Genomic DNA, 12,654 nt, shown 5'->3' with positions numbered 1-12,654 from the left:
AATCTCTCAGGATGAATGTATTTATTACATTCTCTTAGAAACTTTGTTTTAATCAGTTGTTTTCTGTGTTAATCAATTGACATAAGAGCCAACCCTGAATGTTTTTTCTTTCTTGTCATATTTCTTTGGTAAACTTTAATTTTCTTCAATGCAGGACAGGACCACTCTACAGAGGCGGTTGTAGACAGAGTTGTTAAAATAAGGTTGCAAAGATTCCAAAGCGTTCTGGCATAGATTATTGATTATTGATGTAAATGTAATGCATTAAATCATTCACATTTTACTTTATAAAATGTTGCATAGAATACATAACATTTAGTTCACTCTGTCATTGTATTATGTCAAACAAACTACCATAAGTGGTTTTTAAAGAATTTAAGGCATCCATTGGAAATTTTTTGCTATATTCCTCACGTTTACTAAGTGAAAAAGTTCTATGAATTTAAGCCCTCCCAAGGATGAATGTCGTATTTTTAATTGGTCAACCATTGTGCCAATATTTTTTGTTGTAAGGCATTCTATAATGATGTAGGGGATCAATAAATTTATTCCTAGATCTCTTAATTTCAATCACTGCATTAATTCCATATTTTCCTCCTATCATAAAATATTGAAAAATCATTGAGTTTATTTTTGAACATGGTTCCAGTTTTATCTATTTGCTCTTTACAATACACTAAGTCATGACTTTTAGTTTGAAGGACGTTAACATCAGTGAAAGAAATATGTCACTAATTACTTTTAATAAAATAAGAAATTGGTGACTTTTAAATTATGTAAGAATCTAATAGTAGGATTTATTGTGGTCTCATCCCACTGCTTCAGGATTTTCAATGATGTCTTCAAAAAGGCTGATTATGAAATTACAATTTTCTATTTTAATAAGAACAACACATGAAGAGTAGTTCCATCTAGTTCCTGCAGCTTCGGGAAATCTTTTTTTTAACTATATCATCTAATGCAGACCCCTTTTAGGTGATTTTATAAAAGATGTGCCCAGTCTATTTATCGCAGAAAAATATCTTGCATTCATTTATAGAAGAGCATGTTTGCAAAATAACTAAATTTAAGACATGAGCACAACAATGAACAAAGATTGCACATTCATATTTCTCTCTTACTTTTCACTGCAACCCACTTAATTGTCCTGCCATTGTAGTGGTACCATCATAGGTTTGTGCAATTAATTTGTTTCCACACTTCTGTGTTTCAATGCATTTAAAAATATGTTCAGATATGGCATTTGCTGAACGATCTGTGCTAACATCATTAAAACTGATTTAATGAGTTTGTAGCCCATTAATTTGATATAATGTTCAGTCATCAGGTGGCAGCAAAAGAAAGAAGTTCCAGCATGCAAAAAAATCTGGTGTTGGTCAAGCACCAAAGGAAGAAAATGCATGAAAAGGCATAGAACGCTCCATGAAGCAAAGAAAAATGCATTGATAAGAGGTGGTTTGTGCACCCTAGAAACCAATGAAGAAAACGCACGACAAAACACGCAAACAGTTTTTTGCCGGATGAGAAAAGGTTTGAGAAAAGACATTCTACGAGAAAAACCCACATATGTTATATGTTGTGTAAAGTGTCGTTTTATGTTGAGTGAATGCACGTGAATGAATGAAATATAACAATATAGGCATGTACAAATATAACACAGCAAACAATGCAACATAGTGAAATAAATGCAAAGAAATGTGCAGCAAAACAGGGTGAAAAAATGCAAGCAATATGTAATGCAAAATGTGAAAAAATGGAAAGCAACAAAAAGGTGATAAAGTCTGTGAAGAAAAATCTATACAGTCTTAAAACAAAGTGAAAGAAAAGGACATAACTGTGTCAGTTATGAGAAAGTTTGTACACCATCTTTGAGCAGAAAAGTTCTCCCTGGAACAAAGAATGGTGCAAAAATGTCTGAAGGTGAAAAATGCGAAACTGGAGTTGAGTCCATGGCTTCCATCGGAAAAGGCTGAAATTTCTTTAATCAAAGGTCATCAGTGTAGCGAAGGGAGTTACCACTGTAGTGAAGGTACTAGGTCATTAGTATAGCGTGTTCTTTAGTCAAGGGTCACCACTTTATAATGAGTTTTTAGCCCACTAATTTTACATAATGTTCGGTCATCAGTTTAGTGGTGGTACCGCCAGTATGGTGAGTTCACTATCTTAGTAGCTTGTTGCTATAACACAATAGAATGTCTACAGCCTGGTTGACTAGTGTAGGGGGGTATGAGAATACCACCAGCTTAACGTTGTCAGTTGGTTATTAGTTTAACAAAAGTTGTTCTCAGATCGGGTTGACTCCATAGCCATTGGTTGAACAGACGATGTTGGCAATAGTACTTGTTGATAGAAGTGTGTGGCAGACAGTCATCAACTGTGTTCATGTGTTCGATAGCTGTGCGGTGATATACAACAACTCGACTTTTAAGATTATAAAGTTTATTGTAGTAGTGGGTTAGGTACACATTATTGAAGAAGTGAGCGGTGTTCTTATAGAGATGTCTAGTGTGATAGCAGTTCATGAATGTGTGTGGACATTGATGTACTTTCTATCAAGACCGAGGCTTGATAGAAATGTTTCTAGAAAATGTAAGAGATAACAACATTGAGTTTGGTCAAATCTGCTGACGCACATGGGTGAAGAATTGTTCTTGTGTGAGAGAGGCCAGTGCTAACACGATAAAGCAAAACTACCAGCCGGGAGTCCTTATGGAAGTGAAGGAAGGAACTCAAATGGACATGGCTGCAGCCACAGTATATAAGTGACAAACAGACATAGCAGAGAGAGCCTGTTCGGATGTAATAGAAGGAGCCTGTTTATTCGGCCAATCACAGATCAAATAGAGCTGTAAACTAACAGTGTCATTTGAGCCTACTTGAGATTAAAAATATATGTTTTAAGTTAATGCTAGTACAGACATGCTACACTGACAAATCATTATTTAATAACACAATCTTTTGTAACATAACATAAAACAGTTGACCGTTGAGAATATTAGCCTACTTCAGTTCATTTTCTATTTCATCAACATATCATTTTGAACTGCATTGATTAAGTCATTTTGAATTCTGTGTGAGAGACTTGAGGAAACAGAAGCTGTATAAAGATGACTCACCAATTTTTCGTCATATTTTCTGATTAAATATAAGAGTTCTTTATAATTTCTGTGATCATTGGATTCTTCAGATTCAAAATGACCCTGAAATGTTAATTCCTGGGGACCAAAAAAAATAACCAAATCAATCGCTGCAGAATGGATCTATTTCTTCTAACTTTTTCATTGTGTTGTACGCTCTGTTTTTTTATACACATCCAATTGCAAGTCTATCCAAATAAAATCTATCATCCATTTTATGTCTTTGAGAATGTCTATGTTTTAGTATGGCCATATGTAGATTATTTAAGCCATCGTCACCTTTATTAATTCAAACAGCTTTTTCTGAACTAAATAACAAGCATGGCCATCAGAATAATTTATTTAGCATAGCACTCATTTCACCATTTTTTCCTTTCATATAGATTAGTTTGAAATTGGTAAATACATTTCTTGTTGGAACTTCCCAAATTAAGTAATTGTGGCGTTGGTTTACCATCGTTAATTGTTTCCTTTCAAAGTCTTTTATTGAAAAGATACTTTTCAATAACACACATTTCAGTCAGTTGGACTAATATTCCGTAAGTTCAAAAGATTTAATAAAAGAAATATGCACATGCTTGGTGGTGGGGAGGGCAAAAATTAGGTCCTAGTACTCTGAATGAGAGAACTGATCTGCCTGACAAAGAATTTTGAAAGGGTTTTATTAGTGCCTTTTGATTGGGGTCAAATGGTCAAATCCATTCAACCATGGTAGTCAGTCTTTAGCAACACCAATTACAAAGAACTGACAGAGAGAAGTATTAATATATAGAGAGAGGAGACCAAAGACAAGAACCTTCATTTATTTTTAACATTGCATGACTTCAAAGCTATTTTTAACAGGATGGGAAATGAGGTCAGGTGGAGCTGTTTTCAATAATTCAAGTAACGTTATATTTGTTTTGCATTTGACTGTCTTCTTCAAAACAAATTAACTCGTTACTTTCGTTTTCAATGATTTTGATAACTTTTCAACATAGTTACAAACAAATTACGTTCTTAAATTTATTTTTGATTCATATAAAAAAATAAATGGCCATGCAATGCATGACTTGCATAGCTGGAACACCACACACACACACACACACACACACACACATATATATATAGTTCAATGCTTCTGTATTTTTTATTTTAACAATTGCCAACGCTATCTGTTGGTTTGTTGTTTCCACCTCAACCACCAATGATAGAGATCAAGATTTGAACACCTAATGCACAGAAATGGAACAAATCTGCCAATCTATCAATCTGTAGTTTATTTATCATCCCTGAAAGGATGAATGACAAAGTTGACCTCATCAGGAATTGAACTCAGGAGGCAGAGAGTTGAGATAAATACCATAAAGTATTCTACCTGACACCCTAACTCACCACCTAATATTAGAGCATGAAGTAGAATGCTTTGGGATGTTTGTGTGAACTCTCAGCCTTCTGAGTTCAATTCCTCATAAGATCAATTTTGCCATTCATCTTTTCAGGGGCTGATCAATAAAGCACCAATATGGATTGATAGATTAGAAGAATTGCTGAAGGATTCCTTGTAGCATCTGTTCCATCTTTGTGTAATAGGTGTTCAAATCTTGTTTCTTATTACTGGTGGTTAGGGATGGAAACAGTGACACTTCTGTCAGATGTAACCAACAGATAGTACTGGCAATTGTTAAATAGGAAAACAAATGATAACACTGACCTACAGAAATGTCAGCCGTTATTGTTTTATGAAATTTCTGGTGAATTCACAGTGGCAATAGTGAAATGGCAGACTTGGAAACATTACTTCCTTGAATTAAACGACATATCTGAAACAGATTTAGATTAAAATAACAAGGTGTATAACATTTACCATGTACATACAAAGCTGGAACAGCACTAACTATAATATTTTAAACTTCTGAGATAAAATAAGACAGTGTTCACTCAAAATGCCGAGAGATCACTAGACAAGGTATTTTGAGCTAATTTGGTGGTCTCAGTGATAAACACCTCCCAGATTTCTGTGTCTACTTGAGAATGGTTTGTACTATGAACACAATGGAAAGAGGCACCCTTGAATGCCTGGATGGCTCACTAGAAGTAATTGATAGCTTCTATGTAGGTGATGTAATTATCAAAGTAGTTGGTTCCTTTGAAAGTACAGTAGCCAGAGTAAGAACTGGTTCCAGGAGCTACTGCCACTATTGGCAACAAAGGTCTTTTGTCACAAAGTGAAAGGCAGATTGTATGATGCCTCTATCAGAAATGCAATGCTACATGGTAGTGAGACATGCATGTTGAATGCAAAGAAGACAGGGAAAGAAGTGATGCAAGCATGCTCTTTTGGAAACACATTGTAAGTGTGCATGAATGATATAGTATAAATGTTCTGAGTGAAAAGCTGGACATCAGAAGAATCACTTATAGTATGTAAGAAAGAAGACTATGCTAGTATGAGCATATGATACATATGGATGAGGGGAGCTGAATAAAGAAATGCCAATGTGGTTGGAGCTTCTGGAAAAGGAAGACCCAGAAACATATAGGACAAAGTGGTGAAGACTGACCGCAGGATCCTGAGCTTTATGGGGGAGATGACAAAGGACCAGGATGTCTGGTGATATGAGATTCTTCTCAAGAAGACTACTCACTTCTACAAAACTGACTTCTGGAAGCACTGTGTGTGTGTGTGTGTGTGTGTGTGTGTGTGTGTGTGTGTGTGTCTTAGAAGTTCATTTATATGGAACATTTTTGGGTGCATTCATAAAAAGCCCTTTATTCCAGTTACCGCTTATTATTCCCATCTTCCAGAGTAATTTTATGGTATGGTTACTGTCTGATGCCACTATAGTGTAGAATGAATATAGTGTACACTATAGTGTAGAATGAATATATTGGGTTGGTGCATAATTATTGTGGCTTTTTTTTCAATAAATTTTATTCAACAAAAACAATAACAACATTTAACAAAAGCATCTTTAAATGATTACTCCGGAGTATATTCACCATCTACTTCAATTACTGCTTCTCGTTTGCCTGGCAGACGGTCAGACTGTAATTTAAAGATGCTTTTGTAAAATATTGTTATTGTTTTTGTTGAATAAAATTTGTTGAAAAAAGCCACAATAATTATGCAGCAACCCAATAGTAATAACAAGAACTTTTGGATGGAAATTCATAAATCCTTTAATGCATTGCTACACACATTTCCACAAATCACATGTATTTTGTTGCTCTATTCCCCATCCATAAGATATAACAAATATGATTTGCAATATTCATGGATTTTGGGGGAACCATTAACATATATATTCATTTCTTTAGGCAAAAAGCTGCACAAGCGTTCTGGTTGTATCAAATGTTTAGCTAAGGAATATTTACCAATTTGCACCAATCAGAGAATTCTGTTGAATTTAAGGGCAGTTTCTGTGAATATTTTGACTTAACATACAAAGAGATATATAGAAACAATATGGAAGGGTGGATATCAGAAGTGATTTACTTTGCATTTAGATTTGTGCAAGTAGGCCTGTGTGGATAGGAAGAAGAAAAGAGAGAGAAGAAATAATATAAGGAGAGAAGAAAAGGAAAATGGTAATGTATTTCTTTCTTTTAATGTCAGTTTATATGTGCTGTGAGTGGAGAAAATTTGATTTAACCCTGATCCCGGCAGGGTGCTACAGTAATGGCTTTACAAGCTGTTAGAAGGGAGCAAATTTTTGTTTCGGATGTTATCAGTTCATGATTTCTGTTCAATCACCAGTCAAGGAAGAGAATGGAATTTATCTTGGTATCATTAAGTATTTCACATGGTCCCCAGCTGTTCTGTTAATCTTGTTCCTTAACAGAGTCTACTATTTGTTAGTGATGCTACTATATGTTTATTGAAGGTTTTATTTTTCCATAGAGCCAGTATATTTGTTTAGTATTATTTTCCTTGTATGTTCAATGATATAATAATAAAAACCATGTATAGTATTGTGCACATGGTTTATGCTGGGATCCTTGGTATTTACACTCCGTTATGCTAAAATTTCCTTGTAATAAATCCTCTTCTGTATATAAGGTTTCTTTTGTTTACTTCATTTAGAAGGTCCTTCTATTGTTTTGTTTATGCTAATAATGGTTAGTGTTTGTCTGTTTCATAATGCTTTGTTCCAGTCCAATGAAGGATTTTTTTATATTATGTCTACGAGATAAAACCACTTCAGAATGTCTATTAATTTTGTTTCCCTTGGAGAGAATAATCTCTAGTGATTCCTCAAAACAGAGGTTGCAGACCTGTGATGTTCCATCATATGGCTGGGCATTTTTTAATATACACCACTTAGTTGTGTGTTTCACCCCATTCCATCTTAGTCTCCAGATGAGGTTAGCTAAGGATGTGCAGTGACTTATTTTCATCTGAAAATGATGTAAGATGATTTCTTAGATGGTTTTTATCATGTCTGACATCTCACCAATGTAGACATATTTTAGTGCACCTGCCTTCACTTCACATTTATAAAATCACACTTCTTCTCAAGCAGTTGTTTTCAAATTTATTTGTTTTCCATCTGCAATTACATGTAGCTGTGTTGTTACCACTTTTGTTGTTTGCTTATATTGTACAGAATGGGTGTTTAACTTTGTGGTTTGGTTGCTATCAGAGATATCATTGCTATTTACCTTATTATTTTATTTTATTAAGCTTTTTGTTATTTAATTTATGTATATAATATTCTAGGTGATGAGATGTCACGTACACTAATTTCACCTTATGCTTGTTGAAGATTTTGTAATATTTACTGAATCTAGGAAAATGCCTGTCAAGAATGGAGAAGAATTCCTGTCCAATCCTAGATTTTATTTGCAATCTGAAGATTGGGTTAAACCAGATAATTTTGTCATTATTATTTTTCCATTTCTCTTAATGTATCTATTTGGTCTGTTATCATATGTTATTTCTGTTTCTACTACATAGCTGCTCTTTCTATCTATGTTTATTTTCCCCTCCCCTTGTATCCTCCTGTACTGCTTTATGCATCTTGTTTGATTCCTACTTTCCCGAGTGTTGTCTTTATGTTTTCCTATTTCAGTTTCAATCTCCTTCATTGTATTTTGTGGGTCCTTTGTTCCTGGATCAGTCCTAGCTTATCCTCCTAAATTTTTATCTTGGATGGGATATTGATCTGGTGCTACATTGTTTGGTTTATATTTTATCTTATTTCACACTAGCCAGTGCTGAGTCATGATATTCAATGTGTTCTTTGAATATCCTTCCACCAGCAGATAGTCTGAATATTGTTAGACACACTTTTTGGAATACTTCTGAACATAGGCACTGGATGATTAGAGCCCCAACTCATGTATTTTAAGTTTTCATTTTGTTTATGGAAAGGCTCAAAATTTCCTTTGTTGAGGTTAAGTTTCATGTCTAGGAAGTTTGCTACTCGATGATTTTTTGAATTGTTATTTCTAGGTCAAAATTTTTTAAGAATTAAAAAAGTTTTTTCTTATGCCTCTCCATTTCTATGTTACTACTTATTCTCTGTATAAATAGTGTGTTATCTCTATATAACACCCTCCCCCACTAAATTCAGGAACCAGGATTCTATCTGGGACAGTAAATATTTTTCAGCTATATCTGTTACTTGTACCGAATCACTTGACCCCATTGTTATGTAAAAACATTCTTCCCTTTCCAATCGAGTCCAAAGTTTGCCTCTATATCATTCAGCTATGATAGTAGTTGTATGATATTAAGGCTGCAATTTACTCACATGCAGCATCTTCAGAGCTTTGTCACTAATTTAATCCTTACCCAAATTGAAAACTGTTAACATCTTTGAAGAGGACTGGTCCCTAGCCACATTTTGGCATTAAAAAACTGAGATCTAATCCATTAGAAAAAGGCTTACATCAAAATTTGTAGCAACGTTATAGGAGATTAAGTAATGCCTCAAATCAAGTTTAGATCTAAGTAACTTTTTTTATTTTAAAAGCAAAATATATTTACCAGTGGTAGAAGAAAGCATGAGGAATTTCATAGTTTTGGTCCCATGCAACAAAAGTTTGTACCAAAAACGTTGTGGGGTAAAATATGAAAAAAATATAAGGCAAAAAATGAATTTAAGTATAATTAACTTTTTACTGAAAAAAAATTATATTTTAATTAAGCTTAAATGATAGAGCTCAGTTTGAGGAATTTCATGGTATGAATCTCATGCAATGAAGTTTTAAAAGAAAAAAAGTTATGAGTGCTTGTTTCTCAAATTTGAGGGTGATATTATAGTTCTATACTTTTTATGAATATAGTTCTATAAGGGGACTTTTAATATATGTCACCGGCATCATTGAGGTAATTTTCAATAAGGTAAAATCTTAGATTATTAATGGACACATTAATTAGCATGAAAGCGTACCTGGAAAGAAACATGTGTTACATGGAAAAATGTAAGCAAGAGAAGTAATATTCTTAAGATTATAAATCTGGAAACGTACAGGACAAGTTATTACATCTGGTAAAGTACAGAACAAGAAAATTTTGGCTTAAAATATTGCCGCTAAGGATAAAATTTGAATATTAAAAATCATTTGATTTTAATTTAAAAAGTAACATTATAATTAAAAAAGGTACCATCATTTTGTTGAAATATTGACATACTAGAGTACTTTAAAAAATGAGAGTCAGAAGTAGCATAATAGCTAAAGTTTTATGCAAAGTAGAATAGTATATATGGTAGGCAAATTCATTATGTAAAAAATAGGCATTGGGTCAAGACTAAAAATGTAAAGACTTGGCAATAACTTAGGCAATAACTCAAGCAAATTTTATTGTGAATTTGTTGTTATAGGTAGATTTTACTATAATATATAATTTTTGTATTATTTAATTTATTGTACTTATTATATACTAGTATTATGTTTTATAACCTATTTTCAAATTTCTAATAATTAATTGATAATTTAAAAAAATGAATATTTTTAAAGTGCAAAAAATATTTTGAGTTATTTTTTTATTTTTAATAGAAGTAACAAGTAATAACAAATGGAAGTAATAACTTATAATAAAATTTTTAGTTTAAATAAAAGCTAATATCATCTAAATCTAAGTATTTTATTTGAAACTTTATCCTTAGCTGCAGTATTTTAAGCAAAAATTTTCTTGTTCTGTACTTTACAAGATGTGATAACTTGTCCTGAACCTTCCTAAGTGTAATAACTTGTCCTGTACTTTTCCAGGTTTATAATTTAAGAATATTATTTCTCTTGCTCATATTTTTCCATGTAATTCTGTTATGATGTTCCAAGCTGCTAATGTTATATCTATTCCATCCCTGGTTAGGTTAGAGATACTTTTTGCGAAAAGTACCTTATTCAAAGCTACTGGGTTTATTGAAGGGTAGTAGTTCAATATATTCAATTGTATGAAGTTAGTCTGCTTTTTGTTCTCTAAGTTATGAAACTATGTAATTACCTATGTATTGGTAGACCATAGTTTGAGTTTATGTATTTTAATTTCAGTATTATTCTACCTATTATTGCTTTACTAATTCTGTTTATATCTGATTCAGAAAGTCATATTAGTCTTGTAGAGGGGTTATCCAGGAAATGTCTTTGTGGTCTTTTAGGCTTATTCTAGGTATTCTAGGTGTTCTAGGTGTATATGGTCTAGTCCTACCCTATATTCCTGACTTTTTGATAAATTCCAGTCCCTTCTTATTTATTCATGCTAATGTATAATATGATGTGTGCTCGTATTTACTGTGTAATTGTTTAGCTATTCTTTTATTCTTTTACATTTTTCAGTCATTTGACTGCGGCTGTGAAAAAGAGAGGTATTCAACTACGTAAAGAGTGGATCATTGCCACATGGAATGTCAGAGGACTCATCGTGGGGAAGCTAAATGTGATAACATCTGAGATGAAGAGATGCGGAGTGAGTGTCCTCGGGCTGTCGGAACACTGGTGGAATGGTCAGGGAAGATTCACAGCACAGAGTGGAGACATGGTCTTCTCAGGAAGGGAGACTGGTCAACATAATGGAGTGGGATTTGTGACGTCCAGAGAGGTGACCCCATCAGTCATGGGATACAATCCTGTCAATGACAGAATCGTCACCATACGGCTGAGGGGTCACCCTCTAAAGACTACACGCATCCAGGTTTATGCACCAATGAGTGAAGCAAGTGAAGAAGAAATGCAGGATTTCTATGATGTTGTTCAGCAGACACTGGACAATGTTCCACGGAGAGACGTCATTATCGTGATGCGAGATTGGAATGCCAAGGTGGGGAAGAGCATTACCAACAATTCGAGTGTGGGCCAACACGGGTTGGGGGAGCGGAATATAAGAGGACAGGATCTGGTTGACCTTTGTATCACCAACAACCTAGACATCGGTAACATCATCTTCCAGCATCACCTGAGAAGGATGTACACTTGGACCAGCCTAGGAGACCGGTTTGGAAACCAGATTGACTACATCATGATTCAAGGGCGATGGAGGTCGGCACTCATGAATGTAAGGACATGACCAGGGGCAGACTGCGGAAGCGATCATCAACTGCTGTGTGCAATGATTAAGATCCGGATGAGGTCACGGAAAAAGCAGACGGAAACAACACATTACGATGACACAAAGATCCCAGAGGCTTTCAGTGTCAAGAGGCAGAGTAGATTTCTACCGCTTTTCCAATCATACTATAATGGAGAGTGGAGATCAGATGCACTTTGGGAGAAAATGGTCAACATCACAAAGGAAGTTGCAAAGAGGAATATTCCTAAAAGACGGACTCTGAAGAGGCCGTGGCTATCAGACGACACACTAGACGTTGCAAGAAGAAGGAGGAAAACGAAAGTAAGTGGAAATCATCAGGAATGGAGAGAACTTGACAAGCAGCACAACAGACAGGTACTAGAGGACAAGAGGAACCATCTGAAGCGGATATGTCTGGAGGCGGAAGATGCGTCGCAGAAAGGTGACATCAAGTCTGTTTTTCATTTGGTGAAGGAATTGAGTAGAAAGAGGAAGTGGACTCCACATAGTGATGTCATCAACTATAAAGAAGGTAACATCCTGACAGAGGAAGAGGACATCAAAGCTAGGTGGAATACAGCACCGATTTGTACAGAAGGAGGCAGGAAGATCTCCCCGTTGCACTTGCTGTAGCCAAAGACAGAGAACCGGAAACACTCAAAGAAGAAGTGAGGCAGGCACTGTACCATACCAAGAATGGGAAGAGCCCTGGTGTGGATGAACTTCCCATCAAGGTATGAAGGCGATGGGAGATATTGGGATAGAACTGTTGTGGAGATTGTGTGTAAAGATCTGGAATGACGTGTGGTATGACATCAGTGTCTGGGGAGGCTGACCGGAAGGGCGAGTCGACCGGAAGGGCGAGTCGACCGGAAGGGCGAGTCGACCGGAAGGGGGAGAAGGGAAGAGGGAGCCTCGATCGGGATTCGTGCCCTTTTCGAAAGGGGTTGTGGTCAGGACAAGACGTGTTAAGCGACGGTCTAGGTTTGGGAGAGGCAGCTGCTATTCCTGGTGTACTTT

The 12,654-nt window shown here is 35.2% G+C and overlaps 1 long non-coding RNA gene across 1 annotated transcript in view; it reads right to left on the bottom strand.

Moving 5' to 3' along the window:
- Positions 1–1,820: 1,820 nt before the first annotated feature.
- Positions 1,821–12,654, bottom strand: part of LOC128251157 (uncharacterized) — a 40,407-nt gene continuing 29,573 nt past the window's right edge. Inside the window, exons 2-3 of the long non-coding RNA XR_008267002.1 lie at positions 4,831–4,939; positions 1,821–3,215 (exon numbers count right to left, since the gene is read on the bottom strand). This is a non-coding gene — a long non-coding RNA (uncharacterized LOC128251157). The remainder of the gene's footprint in view (positions 3,216–4,830; positions 4,940–12,654) is intronic.

Source organism: Octopus bimaculoides, chromosome 28, assembly GCF_001194135.2.
Source record: "Octopus bimaculoides isolate UCB-OBI-ISO-001 chromosome 28, ASM119413v2, whole genome shotgun sequence".
Lineage (NCBI taxonomy): Eukaryota > Metazoa > Mollusca > Cephalopoda > Octopoda > Octopodidae > Octopus > Octopus bimaculoides.
Note: the sequence above shows the minus strand (reverse complement) of the source record. Positions and strands in the feature narration are given on the sequence as shown.